Source organism: Hemitrygon akajei, chromosome 12 (genome assembly GCF_048418815.1).
Source record: "Hemitrygon akajei chromosome 12, sHemAka1.3, whole genome shotgun sequence".
Lineage (NCBI taxonomy): Eukaryota > Metazoa > Chordata > Chondrichthyes > Myliobatiformes > Dasyatidae > Hemitrygon > Hemitrygon akajei.
The window spans coordinates 78,807,283-78,822,766 of record NC_133135.1 but is presented as its reverse complement, the minus strand read 5'-3'; the positions used below and the strand labels follow the sequence as shown (position 1 = coordinate 78,822,766).

At 41.9% G+C, this 15,484-nt stretch overlaps 1 protein-coding gene and 1 pseudogene across 3 annotated transcripts in view; one reads left to right on the top strand and one right to left on the bottom strand.

Annotated features, from left to right (window-relative positions):
- The window catches only part of LOC140736636 (flavin-containing monooxygenase 3-like), a 42,592-nt pseudogene extending 28,786 nt beyond the window's left edge, over positions 1-13,806 (top strand).
- LOC140737248 (flavin-containing monooxygenase 5-like) overlaps positions 1-15,219 on the bottom strand; it is a 114,079-nt gene extending 98,860 nt beyond the window's left edge. For 2 of the 3 annotated variants that reach the window (XM_073063577.1, XM_073063575.1), the window contains exons 1-2: positions 15,062-15,219; positions 14,731-14,814 (exon numbers count right to left, since the gene is read on the bottom strand). The gene's annotated coding sequence lies outside the window, so the exon portion shown is untranslated. The remainder of the gene's footprint in view (positions 1-14,730; positions 14,815-15,061) is intronic. The other variant, XM_073063578.1, reaches the window with a different exon arrangement.
- Positions 15,220-15,484: the final 265 nt, after the last annotated feature.

Sequence of the window (15,484 nt, the reverse complement as noted above, 5' to 3'; positions counted from 1 at the left end):
AAGATAACGAAGAGGCAACATTTAACGCCGCTGTGGACCAGGCTGCCCAAATATCATCTGGCACCACTTCCAGCTCTGACACAGACCCCAGGGCACTAGCTGCGTGGGCACACAGACCCCAGTGCACTAGCTGCGTGGGCACACCGACCCCAGGGCACTAGCTGCGTGGGCACACCGACCCCAGGGCACTAGCTGCGTGGGCACACAGACCCCAGGGCAGTAGCTGCGTGGGCACACAGACCCCAGTGCACTAGCTGCGTGGGCACACAGAACCCAGTGCACTAGCTGCGTGGGCACACAGACCCCAGGGCACTAGCTGCGTGGGCACACAGACCCCAGGGCACTAGCTGCGTGGGCACACAGACCCCAGGGCAGTAGCTGCGTGGGCACACAGACCCCAGTGCACTAGCTGCGTGGGCACACAGACCCCAGTGCACTAGCTGCGTGGGCACACAGACCCCAGTGCACTAGCTGGGTGGGCACACAGACCCCAGTGCACTAGCTGCGTGGGCACACAGACCCCAGGGCACTAGCTGCGTGGGCACACAGACCCCAGGGCACTAGCTGCGTGGGCACACAGACCCCAGTGCACTAGCTGCGTGGGCACACAGACCCCAGGGCACGAGCTGCGTGGGCACACAGACCCCAGGGCACTAGCTGTGTGGGCACACAGACCCCAGGGCACTAGCTGCGTGGGCACACAGACCCCAGTGCACAAGCTGCGTGGGCACACAGACCCCAGGGCACTAGCTGCGTGGGCACACAGACCCCAGGGCACTAGCTGCGTGGGCACACAGACACCAGGGCACTAGCTGTGTGGGCACACAGACCCCAGTGCACGAGCTGCGTGGGCACACAGACCCCAGGGCACGAGCTGCGTGGGCACACAGACCCCAGGGCACTAGCTGTGTGGGCACACAGACCCCAGGGCACTAGCTGCGTGGGCACACAGACCCCAGGGCACGAGCTGCGTGGGCACACAGACCCCAGGGCACTAGCTGCGTGGGCACACAGACCCCAGGGCACTAGCTGTGTGGGCACACAGACCCCAGGGCACTAGCTGCGTGGGCACGCCGCAAAGGTGGCCACTTAGGGGCCGATGGCACGCGACGCTGGGCTGAACAATTCGGTGTCGCCTTGACACTCGACCAATGCAAAACCTCTGTAGCTAACTGCCCCATCGGCCAGCAGGTCAAGCCACAGGGCTACCAGGCCATATCTGTCGCGGCACGGGAGCGGGTCGGGTATGGCAAATCGACTATATTGGACCGCTCCCACGACAGAATAAGAAGCAGTATGTCCTCACGATGGATGACACATACTCGGGTGTCCTGATGGCAGTGCCCTGTGAGAGGGCCGACCAGAATAGCACCATCAGAGGATTGCAGCACCTCTCCTCTATCCATGGGGTCCCATGGGAGGTACAATCCGATTCGGGCTCACATTTTGCTGGGACCAAAGCCCAGACCTGGGCGGCTGAGGCGGGGATCGCGTGGCTGTTCCACATACCCCACCACCCCCAGGCATCGGGCTTAATTGAAAGAATGAATGGCCAATCAAGGAAAAAATTCGCACTGACACCCTCTTGCACTCTGCAGGGGTGGCTAAGTGCCCTTCAGCAGGCCGTTGACCAATTAAACACATGGCCAACTGGCCAAGGGGGGTCCCCATTGTCCCGCCATCTGGCACACTCCCCATCGCCTGACTTGGAAACCACTGAACCCCCCGAGACCGAGGACTCGGGTAGAGTATGGATAACACAGCCACCGGGTCCCCCCAAGAAGGGAGAAATTGTTGCGAGCGGCCCAGGGGACACCTGCTGTGTTGCCATTCCAGGTAAATCCGATTTATCCTGTATACATGCCCAGCATTTAACCAGACGGGAATGAGTTTCCTCCTGCCCCCACAGGACAAAGGTGTGACTCCAGTCATCCCTCCTGGCCGCTGCGATGGTCGGCTTCGTGACAGCTGCCAACACCTTCCTCAGGGTCGCTTACGAGTTCGCCAGCAACACCAACAGATCGGACTGCTGGATCTGCTTCTGAACCCCAGCACACGCCGATGATGCGCTGCTACTCACGCCGATCCTGCTGGATGACATCGGATGAATTGTTTACAGACTGTTTGCTCCTGCTGGTTTTGGTATATCTGTTTGGGGGGGCTCTGCTGGCAGTCCCCCACCACTCTCCTCCCCACTACACAACGTCTCTTCCCTTGATCCCCGATGGGGTGGGTGCTTCAGGAATTGGTATTTCCCTTCCTACAATTTGACCTCCACTCGAGTCCCCACCCTCAGAGTTATCCCACAGCCACTGAGTAGACCCAGGGAATGCTGGTGCAGGCTCCGCAGTGAGCACACTTCCAACCTGTCATTTCATTTTTCAATCTTTTTATTGATTTTCCAATAAAGAATATACAAATCAGAGGAGAAGTTTAGCAAACAGATAATACAAAAAACATATAAACAGCAATAAAAAAACAAAGTATATATTGTCAAAATCAGATAGGTAAAATGTTACGCTGTTATATATACAATATAGTCGAAAAAAACTACAACTCATAACAATCATAAAAAAAGATTGGAAATTTTATTTGATAAAGGAAAGAAAAACACCACTAACTAAACTAAAACAAAAAAATAGAAAAGAAAGATTGAGCAGTCCAATTGAGGATAAAATTAGAAAAAAGAGAAAGAGAAAAAACATCCTTCCAGTCATCTCCGAACCTTCACGGATAAGGATTTTCCCCAGAGAATAAAGAAAAATAAATAAATAAAAAATAAATTAAATCATGTGAAAATAATGAATAAAGGGTCACCAGACTTGTTCAAAAGTAAAATATGTATCAAATGTCTGGCTTCTAATTTTCTCCAAGCTTAGACATGACATAACGGAGGAGATCCAATAAAAAACAGTAGGCAGCTTAGAGTCTTTCCAGTATAGCAAGATAGCTCTCCTAGCCAGTAAAGTTGAAAAGGCTATCACATGTTGAGTGGAAGCAGACCCTTTGCTTGCTTCCTCTGGAATAATCCCAAAAATTGCTGTAAGTGAATTGGGTTGAACATCCACATCTAAAACTTTAGATAATATTCCAAACACATCCCTCCAAAAATTATTTAAGTTTACACATGACCAAAACATATGAGTTAGAGTAGCCACTTCTGTGTTACATCTGTCACAAATAGGGTTTATATTAGGAAAAATATGTGCCAATTTATCTTTGGACATATAGGCCCTGTGTACTATCTTAAACTGAATTAAAGTATGGTGTGCACAGATAGATGAAATATTGACTAGATAATAAATTTTACTCCATTGATTATCTGAAAGTGAATGTTGAAGTTCTATTTCCCAGATGCATTGAACCCTATCATTAGGCGTCATGCGAGCACTCATTAACTGTTTATAAATGATAGCTATTAATCATTTTTGAAAAGGTTTAAGCTGAAAAATAGCATAAGCCAAATTTAAAGAGCAGGCCAAGGGGTAATTCGGTAAAAAAAATCACGTAAAAAATCCCTAACCTGTAAGTATCTGAAAAAATGTGTATTAGAGATGTCATATTTATCCATTTACTGCGAAAAGGACATTAAACAGTCCTGTAAAAACAAATCTAAAAAAGTTTTTATTCCCTTAATTTTCCATGTTAAAAAGCCTTATCTAAAGTTGATGGTTTAAAAAAAGAAATTAGAATAAATATTACTAGAAAGTAGAAAATCATTTAATTCAAAAAATCTACGAAACTGAAACCAAATTTTTAAAGTATGTCTAACAATACGGTTCAGAGCTTGTCTATCTATTCCGGAGAGTGAAAATGGAAGGGGAGCTCCTAATAAAGAAGCTAATGAAAACCCCATTACTGAATTTTCCTCCAACTGTAACCATGAAGGGTGATCTTGGTCATCTATATCATAAATCCAATAAGTAATATAACAAATACTAATTGCCCAATAATAAAATCTAAAGTTTGGTAAGACCAGTCCTCCATCTTTTTTTGGTTTTTGCGATAAAAGTTTATTCACTCTAGAGCTTTTATTATTCCAAACATAAGACAAAATCAGAGAATCTATTTTATGAAAAAATGTTTTTGGAACAAAAGAGGGAACTGCTTGAAATATATATAAAAATTTCGGTAGAATAACCATTTTTATAGCATTTATTCGACCTATCAATGACATCGACATAGGCGACCATTTAGAAAGTGTCTGCTGAGTATATTCAACTAAAGGGGAGAAACTATACCTATATAGGTCTTTAAAATTTTTAGTAATTTTGATACCAAGATAAGTGAAATGGTTTTGGGCAATATTAAAAGGTATTTGATCATAATAATCAGAATAATTATTAATAGGAAATAATTCATTTTTATGTAAATTAAGTTTATATCCAGAAAAAATACCAAATTCTGTAAATATAGATAACATAAAAGGAATAGATTTCCTAGGATTTGAAATGTAAACTAATAAATCATCCGCGTGTAACGAAACCTTATGTAATTTATCCCCTCTCTTATCCCCTGCACAGAATTAGAATCCCTAAGAGCAATAGCAAGTGGTTCTAAAGCCAAATTAAATAATAAAGGACTAAGGGGACAACCCTGATGGGTACCTCTATATAATCTAAAATAAGGAGACTTTTGATTATTAGTTATAACCGCAGCCTGATAAATCAATTTAATCCAGGAAATAAATCCCGGACCAAAATTAAACCTCTTCAAAACCTGAAATAGATAAGGCCACTCCACCCTATCAAAGGCTTTCTCAACATCCAAATACAATACATTCAGATTCTTTGGCTGAGGGGGAATAAATAATATTTAACAATCTTCAAATATTAAAATATGAGTACCTATTTTTGATAAATCCTGTTCGATCATTTGAGATAACATTAGGTATGATATTCTCAAGCCTATTTGCTAGGATCTTAGAAAGGATTTTAAAATCTACATTCAATAAAGAAATAGGTCTGTAGGATACACATTCCAGTGGGTCTTTTCCTTTTTTTGGAATCAATGAAATTAGTGCCTCATAAAAAGTTTTAGGAAGGTTCCCAGAGGATGTAGAATCGGTAAACGTTTGATGAAGATGTGGTATAAGCATTTCATGAAAAGTCTTGTAAAATTCTACCATATAACCATCATGTCCCAGAGCTTTACCTAATTGCATAGAGGATATAGCCTTGGCTATCTCCTCTTGTTTAATAGGTGCATCTAACATATCAACATCTTGAATCGAAATTTGAGGTATGTTTAACCTTTGCAAAAATCTATTCATAATAATAGTGCTATCAGAGAATTCAGAGTTATAAAGATTAGAAGTCCATAAAGATATTATTAATTTCATAAGGATCTAAAGTTTCTGTTCTATCTGGTCAACGAATTTTTAAGATCTGTCTTCTGACCATCCCAGCCTTTAACTGACCCGCCAAAAGCTTAGCAGATTTTTCCCCATGTATATAAAATAAACTTTTAGATTTAAAAATTTGCTGTTCAATGGGAAAGGTCAGAAGCAAATCATACTGTGATTGAAGTTCGACCCTTTCTTTATAAAGGTCCTCAGTAGGTTTAACTGAATACGCTTTATCTATCTGTTTAATTCTATTAATAAGCACTGACAATTCCGCTTTAGTTTTCTTTCTCAAAGCTGCTGAATATGAGATTATCTGTCCACTAAGAAAAGATTTCAATGTGTCCCATATAACCAGATTTGACATTCCTTCAGTTGTATTAAATTCAAAAAATATAGAAATTTGCTCCTTAATAAAATTAACAAAAACTGGATCCTGTAACAATACAGGATTCAGTCTCCACTGTGACATTTTCAAAAATCTATCCGAAAGCTTAAGGTTTAACTTTAAAGGTGCATGATTTGAGAGCACAATGATGTCATACACACATTCAACAACGGAGTTTAACAGACGTGTATCTAAAAAAAAGTAATCAATTCGAGAATACTTATGATGAATGTGTGAGAAAAAAGAGAAATCTTTATCATTGGGGTGTTTATATCTCCAAATATCGACCGGGCCATATTCTAATAAAAAAGAGTTAATACAAGCTGCCACTTTTTTTTAGGAAGCGACAGATTGGTTGATGACCTGTCAATCGCCGGATTTAAACAATAATTAAAGTCACCACCCATGATCAACTTATATTCGTTCAGATTCGGTAACTCAGAAAAAAGTTTCTTAAAAAAATCAGAATTATCTACATTAGGTGCGTATACACACACCAGAGCTACCTTTTGCTCGCATAATAAACCAGTAACAATTAAATATCTTCCAATCGAATCAGTGGTAGTATTAAAGTGTACAAAAGGGATTTTGGGGCTAAGAAATATAGAAAAACCTCTGATCTTACAATTAGACAGCAAGTGGAACTGAGGTCCTTTCCAAAATCGGAAAAACCTGTCCTCATCCTGTTTTCGTATACGATTTTCTTGCGCAAAAATAATATCTGCATTAAGTGTTTTTAATTTCTTAAAAATCTTTTTATGCTTAATGGGGTGATTGACACCATTCCAATTCCAAGATATTATATTAATTTTATTAACATCCATGTTTAAAATTGAATTTAATATTATATAAAAGAAATGTTACGCAAGTACAGATTAAATCAAAAGGCTGTTTGGATTCATTGTTAATTGGATTAACCTGTCTAGCACCAAGCCGTTGGCCCCCTGACCAATAAAGGGTGCTACATGTGCTTGGCTCGGTCTCTTTTGCCATCCTCGAGGGACCACCCTGCTTCACTCCAGGTAAGGTGTGTATTGAATAGGGTTGTGGGAGCGTTTATTGTTGTCCCTTTAGCAAAGAGCCGTGCTTGCCCATAGCCAAAGGGGGGGCAAGTATTGTAGTTACTTTTCCCCTGCTTGTATGTGTACCTGTACTCCGTTCCCACACCGTTTTCCCGTGTATTGTACTGACGACCCGACTTTTCCCACGCTCCTCTATTCTAAGCGCGTTTGTACGAATACTGTAGCTGCTTGTGTTGTTCCCAAGCTTTTTCTCCCCTTGTAAATAAATTCCTTATTATTAACACTGTGTCCAGAGCTCATGCCTTGAGACTCAAAGAACCTTTCTCATTTCCATCACAACACACGCGCACATATATGTATGTGTATTTTTTACTGAGTTAAGTATTGTATGTAACTAATTTTGCTACAACAAGTGTATGGGACATTGGAAAAAAAAGTTGAATTTCCCCATGGGGATGAATAAAGTATCTATCTATCTATCTATCATGTGTGTGTATGTGTGTATGTATGTGTGCGTGTGTGTGTGTATATATGTGTGTGTGTGTGTATATATGTGTGTGTGTGTGTGTGTGTGTGTGTGTGTGTGTGTGTGTGTGTGTGCGCGCGCGCATGGCCAAGTGGTTAAGGCATTCGTCTAGTGATCTGAAGGTCGCTAGTTCGAGCCTTAGCTGAGGCTGCATGTTGCGTCCTTGAGCAAGGCACTTAACCACACATTGCTCTGTGACAACACCGGTACCAAGCTGTATGGGTCCTAATGCCCTTCCCTTGGACAACATCAGTGGCGTGGAGAGGGGAGACTTGCAGCTTGGGCAACTGCCGGTATTCCATTAAAATAAACAACTTTGCCCAGGCAACTTTCCAAGGTGCAAATCAATGGTCTATCAAGACTAATGGAAGCCCCTCTATATAACACACACACACACACACACACACACACACACACACACACACACACGCACACACGCACACACACACGCACACACACATACCATTTGGCCCAACTTGTCCATGCTAACCAAGGTGTCTTCCTTCAGATCAGTGACCTTTCATAAGAACTAAAGAAGTTCTGATGAAAACATGAGGAAATCTGCAGATGCTGAAAATTCAAGCAACACACACAAAATGCTGGTGGAATGCAGCAGGCCAGGCAGTATCTATAGGAAGAAGTACAGTTGGTGTTGGGGCCAACACCAACACCTTTCATCAGTTGCTAACAGTAATCAAGTTTCTCTCCACAGTTGATGCTTAAATTGTTGACGATTTTCAGTACTTTTCTGTTTTTCTGGCTATAAACATCTGCAATATATTAGACCATAAGATATAGGAGCAGAATTAGGCCATTTGGCACATTGAATTTGCTCCACCATTCAATCAAGGCTAATCCTTTTCTCTCCCTCCTCCGCCTTCTCCCCGTAACCTTTGATGTCCTGTCCAATCCAGAACCCATCAAGTTCTGCCTTAAATACACCCAACGACCGAGGCTCCACAGCTGCCTGTGGTAATAAATTCCACAAATTCACCACCCTTTAGCTAAAGAAATTTCTCCACATCTGTTTTAAATGGATGCCCCTCTCTCCTGAGGCTGTGCCCTCTTGTCCAAGACTCCCCCGCCATGGGAAACATCCTTTCCACATCTACACTGTCTAGGCATTTCAACATTTGAAAAGTATCCATGAGATCTCCCTCATCCTTCTAAATTCCAGAACTACAGACCCAGAGCTATCAAGCATCCCTCGTACAATAACCCTTTCATTCCAGAATCATCTTTGTGAACCTCCTCTGAATCCTCTCCAATGCCAGCACATCTTTTCTTACGAGACCAAAACTGTTCACAATACTCAAGGTGAGGCCTCACCAGTGCCTTATAAAGCCTCAACATCACATCCCTGCTCTTGTATTCTCGACCTCTTGAAATGAATGCTAACACTGCAGTTACCTTCCTCACCACTGACTCGACCTGCAAGTTAACCTTTAGGGTGTTCTGCACAAGGTCTCCCAAGTCCCTCTGCATCTCAGATTTTTGGACTTTCTCCCCATTTAGAAAATAGTTCCCACATTTACTTCTACTACTAAAGCACATGACCATGCATTTTCCAACATTGTATTTCATTTGCCACTTTCTTGCCCATTCTCCTAATCTGTCTAAGTCCTTCTGCAGCCTACCTGTTTCCTCAACACTACCTGCCCCTCCACCAATGTTTGTATCATCTGCAGATAAGGCAACAAAGTCATCTATGACATCATCTAAATCATTGATATATAACATAGAAAGAAGTGGTCCCAACACCAACCTCTGCGGAACACCACTAGTCACTGGTAGCCAACCAGTAAAGCATCCTTTTATTCCCACTTGTTGCCTCCCACCAATCAGCCAAAGCTCTAACCATACCTAACTTTCCCGTCCACCTGAGTATTACATCTATCACAAATGGCATTAATATTGGGAAAAATATGGGTTAATTTATCCTTTGACATATGTACCCAATGCACTACCCTGAACTGTATCAAGGATTGATGGGCACAAATAGATGCAGTACTTACCGGATGAAAAATTTTACTCCATTGATTATCTGAAGGTAACTCTTGAAATTCCAATTCCCAGACAACTTTAATTTTATCATTAGATATCATTCGTAAATTCAATAACCATTTATAAATTGTAGCTATTGATCCTCTTTGGAGCGGTTTAACCTGGAAGAGGATATCTATTATATTAGACGGATAAGCAGAGAGATAATTTGGAAGCAAAATACGTAAAAAAAAATTCCTAATTTGTAAATATCTAAAAAACTGTACATTGGATAAATCAAATTTATCCGCTAGCTGAGTAAAAGACATTAAACAATCCCCTATAAACAAATCCGAAAAAGTTATTATACCTTTGGTTTTCCAAATTTAAAAAGCCTGATTTAAAATTGAGATCCTATTTGTGATAGATGTAATACTCAGGTGGCCACTTTAACTCGTATGTTTTGGTCTTGCATAAAGTTGGAGAATTTTTGGAAAGATGTTTTTAAAACCTTATCTAAAATGCTGGATCTGGATTTACAACCAAACTTATTTACAGCTGTTTTTGGGATTATTCCATCGGAAGCAGGATATATTCCTGCTTCCGCTCAGTGGATCATAGCCTTTTCAAACTTATTGGTTAGGAAAGCCATTTTACTTAAATGGAAGGACCCTAACCCTCCTACTGCCTTTTATTGGCTTTCCTCTATCATGTCCTGTTTAAGTCTAGAGAAAATAAGTCGGACATTGGATACATTCTTTAAATTTGAAGAAATCTGGCGATCTTTTATTTAATATTTTCATATGATCTGATTTTTGTACTGATTCTCTTCCAGCTATTTTTTCAGAAACTTGGATTTGATCAGAGTCTCTCTTCTCTTGGTTTTTCTCTCGGGATGGACTGCCCAGTCCTTTTTTTCTGTTTAGAATAGTGGGTTTTTTTCCTTCTCTTTTCTTTTATACAAAAATTTCTAATAGTCCTTCCTTTCTTCATAAATTGATAAGAGGAGTTATACATTCTATATCAAATTCATACTTTGTAGATCAACACTGTGTGATTCTGATATTGTTTATTTTACCTTCTGTATGTACTGCTATTGACATGTATACCAGATATTCTCCTCCTGTTTGTATACACACTTTTTAAAAAATCAATAAATAGATTGAAAAAAGAAAGAAAGAAAGAAACTTTCCTGTCATACCATGGTCTCCTAACTTGGTTAGCAGCCTCATGTGTGGCACCTTGTCAAAGGCTTTATGAAAGACCAAATATACAACATCTACTGCATCCCTTCATCTATCCTACTTGTAATCTCTTCAAAGAATTCCAACAGATTCATCAGGAAAGATATTTCCTTAGGAAACCAGGCTGGCTTTTCCTATCTTGTCCTGTGTCACCAAGTATTCCATAACCTCATCCTTTACAACTGACACCAACATCTTCCCAACCACCAAGGTCATGCTAACTGGTCTATAATTTCCTTTCTGCTGCCTTGTTCCTTTAGAGTGGAGTGACATTTGCAATTTTCCAGTCCTCTGGCACCATGCCAGAGCACAATGATTTTTTTTTGAAAGATCAATTCTAATGTCTCCATAATCTCTACCGCTACCTCTTTCAGAACCCTAGGGTGCAGATCATCTAGTCTGGGTAACTTATGTACCCTTAGGTCTTTCAGCTTTTTGAGTACCTTCTCCCTTGTAATAGTAACTGCACTCTCTTCTCTTCCCTCATACCCTTCAACATCTGGCACCAGCTAGTGTCTTCCACAGTGAAGACTGATGTAAAATACTCATTTAGTTCATCTGTCATCTCCTTGGCCCCTGTTCTGATTTCTCTGGCCTCATTTTCTAGTGGACCTACATCCACTCCCAGCTCTTGTAGTTTTTTTTACATACTTGAAAAAGCTTCACTATCCACTTTGATACTGTTTGTTAGCTTGCTTTCATATTTCAACTTTTCCTTCCTAATGATTTTTATAGCTGCTCTCTATAGGGGTTTAAAAGCTTCCCAATCCTCTATCTTCCCACTAATTTTTGCTTTGTTGTATGCCCTCTCTTTTGCTTTTACATTAGCTTTGACTTCCCTTGTCGGCCACAGTTGTACTACTTCGCCATTTGAGTATTTCTTCACTTTTGGAATACACATGTCCTGCACCTTCCTCACTTTTCACAGAAACTCACACCATTGCTGCTCTGCTGACATCCCTGCCAGCAGCTCCTTCCAAATTACTTTGCCAGCTTCTCTCTCATACCACTGTAATTTCCTTTACTCCACTGAAATTTTGCTACGTCAGACTTTACATTCTCGCCATCAAATTTCAAGCTGAACTCAATCATATTGTGATCACTGCCTCCTAATGGTTCTTTTACCTTAAGCTCTCTAATCACCACCGGTTCATTATATAACACCTGATCCAGTATAGCTGATTCTCTAATGGCCTCAATGACAAACTGCTCTAAAAAGCCATCTCATAGGCATTCAACAAGCTCACTCTCTTAAGATCCATTTTCAACCTTATTTTCCCAATCGACCTGCATTTTGAAATCTCCCATGGCTATCGTAACATTGCCCTTTTGACACGCCTTTTCTTTCTCCCGTTGTAATCTGTGGTCCACATCCCAGCTACTGTTGGGAGGCCTAAAAATAACTGCCATCAGGGACCTTTTACCCTTGAAGTTAATGAACTCATCCCACAAGGATTCAACATCTTCCGATCCTATGTCACATCTTTCTACTGATTTGATGCCATTCTTTACAAGCAGATCCACACCACCCCCTCTGCCTACCTTCCTATCCCTCCGATATAATGTGTAACCTTGGACATTCAGCTCCCAACTACAACCATCCTTCAGCCATGATTCAGTGATGGCTAGAACATCATACTTGACAATCTGTAAAAGTGTAACAAGATCATCCACCATATTTCTAATAACACTTTGAAAACTGTATTTGCTGCTTTTGTTGATTCTGCATCCCTAATACACTGATACACACCCTTATGACTTATCATCCACCTGCCCTTCCTGACTGACTGCTTTAATATCATTTGTTCTATCCCGAATCCCTTCACTCTGGTTCCCACCTCCTGCCAGGTTAGTCTAATCCCTCCCAAACAACTCTAACAAACCTGCCCGCGAGAATATCGGTTCCCCTCAGGTTCAGGTGCAACCCGTCACTTTTGAACAGGTCAGAGCTCCCCCAGAAGAGATCCAATGATCCAAGAACCTGAAACCCTGCCCCCTGCACCAGCTTCTCAGCCATGCAGTAATTTGCCAAATTATCCTGTTTCTACCCTCACTGGTGCGTGGCTGAGACAGCAATCTAGAAATTACAACCCAGGAGGTCCTGCTTCTCGGCTTTCTACCTAGTTTTCTAAATTCTCTTTTCAGGACCTCATTGCTTCTCCTTCCTATGTCATTGGTACCAATATGTACCAAGACACCTGGCTGCTCCCCCTCCCTCTCCAAAATGCTGTGGACGTGATCTGAGACGTCCCTGACCCCGGCACCTGGGAGGCGTCATACCATTTGGTGTACCATTCATGTCCATAGAATCTCATGTCTGTTCCCATGACTATTGTGACCCCTATCACTACCGCTCCCCTCTTCTCCCTCATTCCCTTCTGCAGCACGGACCCATGCTCAGTGCCAGTAATCCAATCTCTGTGGCATTTCCCTGGGAGGTCATCCCCACGACAATATCCAAAACAATATACTTATCATTGAGGGGAACGGCCACAGGGGTGCCCTGCGCTGACTGCCTATTCACTTTTCCATTTCTCCTGACAGTCACCCAGCTACTCGCCTCCTGCAACTTCGGGGTGACTACTTCCCTGTCACTCTGATCGATTATCTCCGCACTCTCCTGTACAAGCCCAAGGGCTGCTGCTCCAGATCCCTAACATGGTGTTCTAGGTCTATTGCAAGTAGCACCAGTGACCCAGGTTCAATTCCTGCCACTGCCTGTAAGGAGTTTCTGTGTTCTTCCTTTGACCATGTGGGTTTCCTCCGAGGACTCTGGTTTCCTCTGGTTAATTGTGTGGTGCAGGGTCATTGGGCTGGAAGGGCCGGTTACCGTACTGATCTCTAAATAAATAAATTCCCTTCTGTTTCTCTTTCCATGCAAAAGGTATGTCAGCTCCCAAAGGCACACCATTCAAGTTGATTTCATACCCTACATGGATGAGATAGCTGAGCTGATCGGTGTAAAACCCAACATCAGGCACCTCCTCCTCACTGATCCACAGCTGGCATTTCAAGTTTTCCTTGGCCCCTGCACACCTTTCCAGTTTCGATTGATGGGACCTGGAAAATGGCCAAAAGCCCGGGAAACCATCTTGACACAGTGGCACCGCACCATCAAGCCCACTAAAACACGCGTGGTTCCTAGTAGTCAGCAAAATGCCTCTTGGCCAATCCTGCTGAAATTCTTGCCTGTACTGGTGGTGCTCTGTGCTGTTTATCTAATTCTCTATTAGTCAGAAGTCCAACGAGGAGTTCAGCTCGGCTTCTGTTGCCAAGCCAAATAACAATGGAGATTGTTTCGCATCCAATCGTTTCAAATTAATTGTAACTAATTATGTTATTCACCACACTTTGAAAGAGCTCAAGTGCCTTGAATGAAACACACCTAGCGTATTATTCACATTTTAACTGTTCAGACAACTCTAATCTTGTATTCTAATATTTAACATTCATTGAATAAATCCCTTCAGAGATAGCCAGTTGTCTGAGGTGTTACGAGTGACTGAGGGATCTGCACTAGATTTGGAGTTTGCAATTTGGAAATGAACGAGGTGAACAAGCATGTTGTGATCTGAATATGCCAGAAGTATTTGCACACTTTTTCACAGAAGTTGTACTTTATCCCAGAAGTGGAAGTTTGGCTGTGTTGGTCATACTCGACAACTGTTAAATTTCAAATCCCAGACCAAGGATGGAGCATGGTCCATGGGTTCATTTCACATCCTGACCAACATTTCTCCATCAACTAATGCCCAATTAGGCAGTTTTATCCCAGACCTTTCTCTTGTAATCGGGGATCTTACTGACATATATGGATCTAACTGAAAAGTACAGAACTTAATTGTGTTTTTTTCTGAAAATGGTATAATAGTGTACTATATTTGTTTCTGTGAATTGTTAAGTAATTCTGAAAGATGCTTACCTAATAATATTCAGATTTACAATTATTTAACAACTCTAACTTTTTTTTAAAAGATCAGACTAAAATGATAATCGAAGCATACGCAGGGAACAACTGTAGTAATTAGCGAATAAACCCTGCTGGCTTTCTATTCTCATACTTGATTAAGGGGGAAAGTATTTACAAACTTGTTCATATGACGTACTGTATCCCGGTAGCGGAAGTTACCAGATTGCATCACAAACTCAGTGTGGGTCAGGTCACTGCAGTGAACAAATTATCCCGGAAGTGTTTGTGTTGGCAGAACATTCCATTCACTTACGTGCTCAGGATTATATCGATCAAAAATTTTTTCGCGAAGTAGATCAAAGTAGACCTTTTGTAGTGCTGACAGGTATTTTTCCGTCTAAACGCAAAGAGAAAGCCTTACAAAACTGCTCCTCCCCTGTGCTGTCATGCCCGTGTTGTCGGCGGTCGCACTCGAGCAACAAGTTTATTTTAACCACAAATCCGAGCAACGCACTCAAAATGCTGGAGGAATACTGACGGGCCAAAACTTTTTTCCATAGATGTTCCTGGCCTGCTGAGTTCCTCCAAAATTTTGCGTGTTGTTTACGTTTAAAATTATCATTCTGTGTGGCGGCCTTACTCACCCGTTCAGTCACAGTTCACAACCTCGGCTGCCAGCCAGGCTCAATAACACTGGTGCAGTGTGTAAAGTTCCGGTCGGGTACGATCTGTGCCTGAGCGCTGTGTGTGTTTACTTGTACATCTTCCCGCTGTCATGGAGCAACCCCCAATTGTGGTATTGATGTGACTCGGACACCGCTGTGGACTGAACCACCACGCTTATTCAACAGACTTCCATTTTTCTTATTCCTTCCCTCCCCCCGTCTTAACATCATACGCACTCTGACCTACTAATACTCACACAATACATTACATCCTCCTTCTCAAGATATTTTTTACAACACTGAATTACCAAACCAATGCCTTTCTTACATTGCAACAGACATAACATAAACTAAAAAAAAAATAACTTTTAATTAGCTTTCAAGAAGGAGCTGGATAGGTAT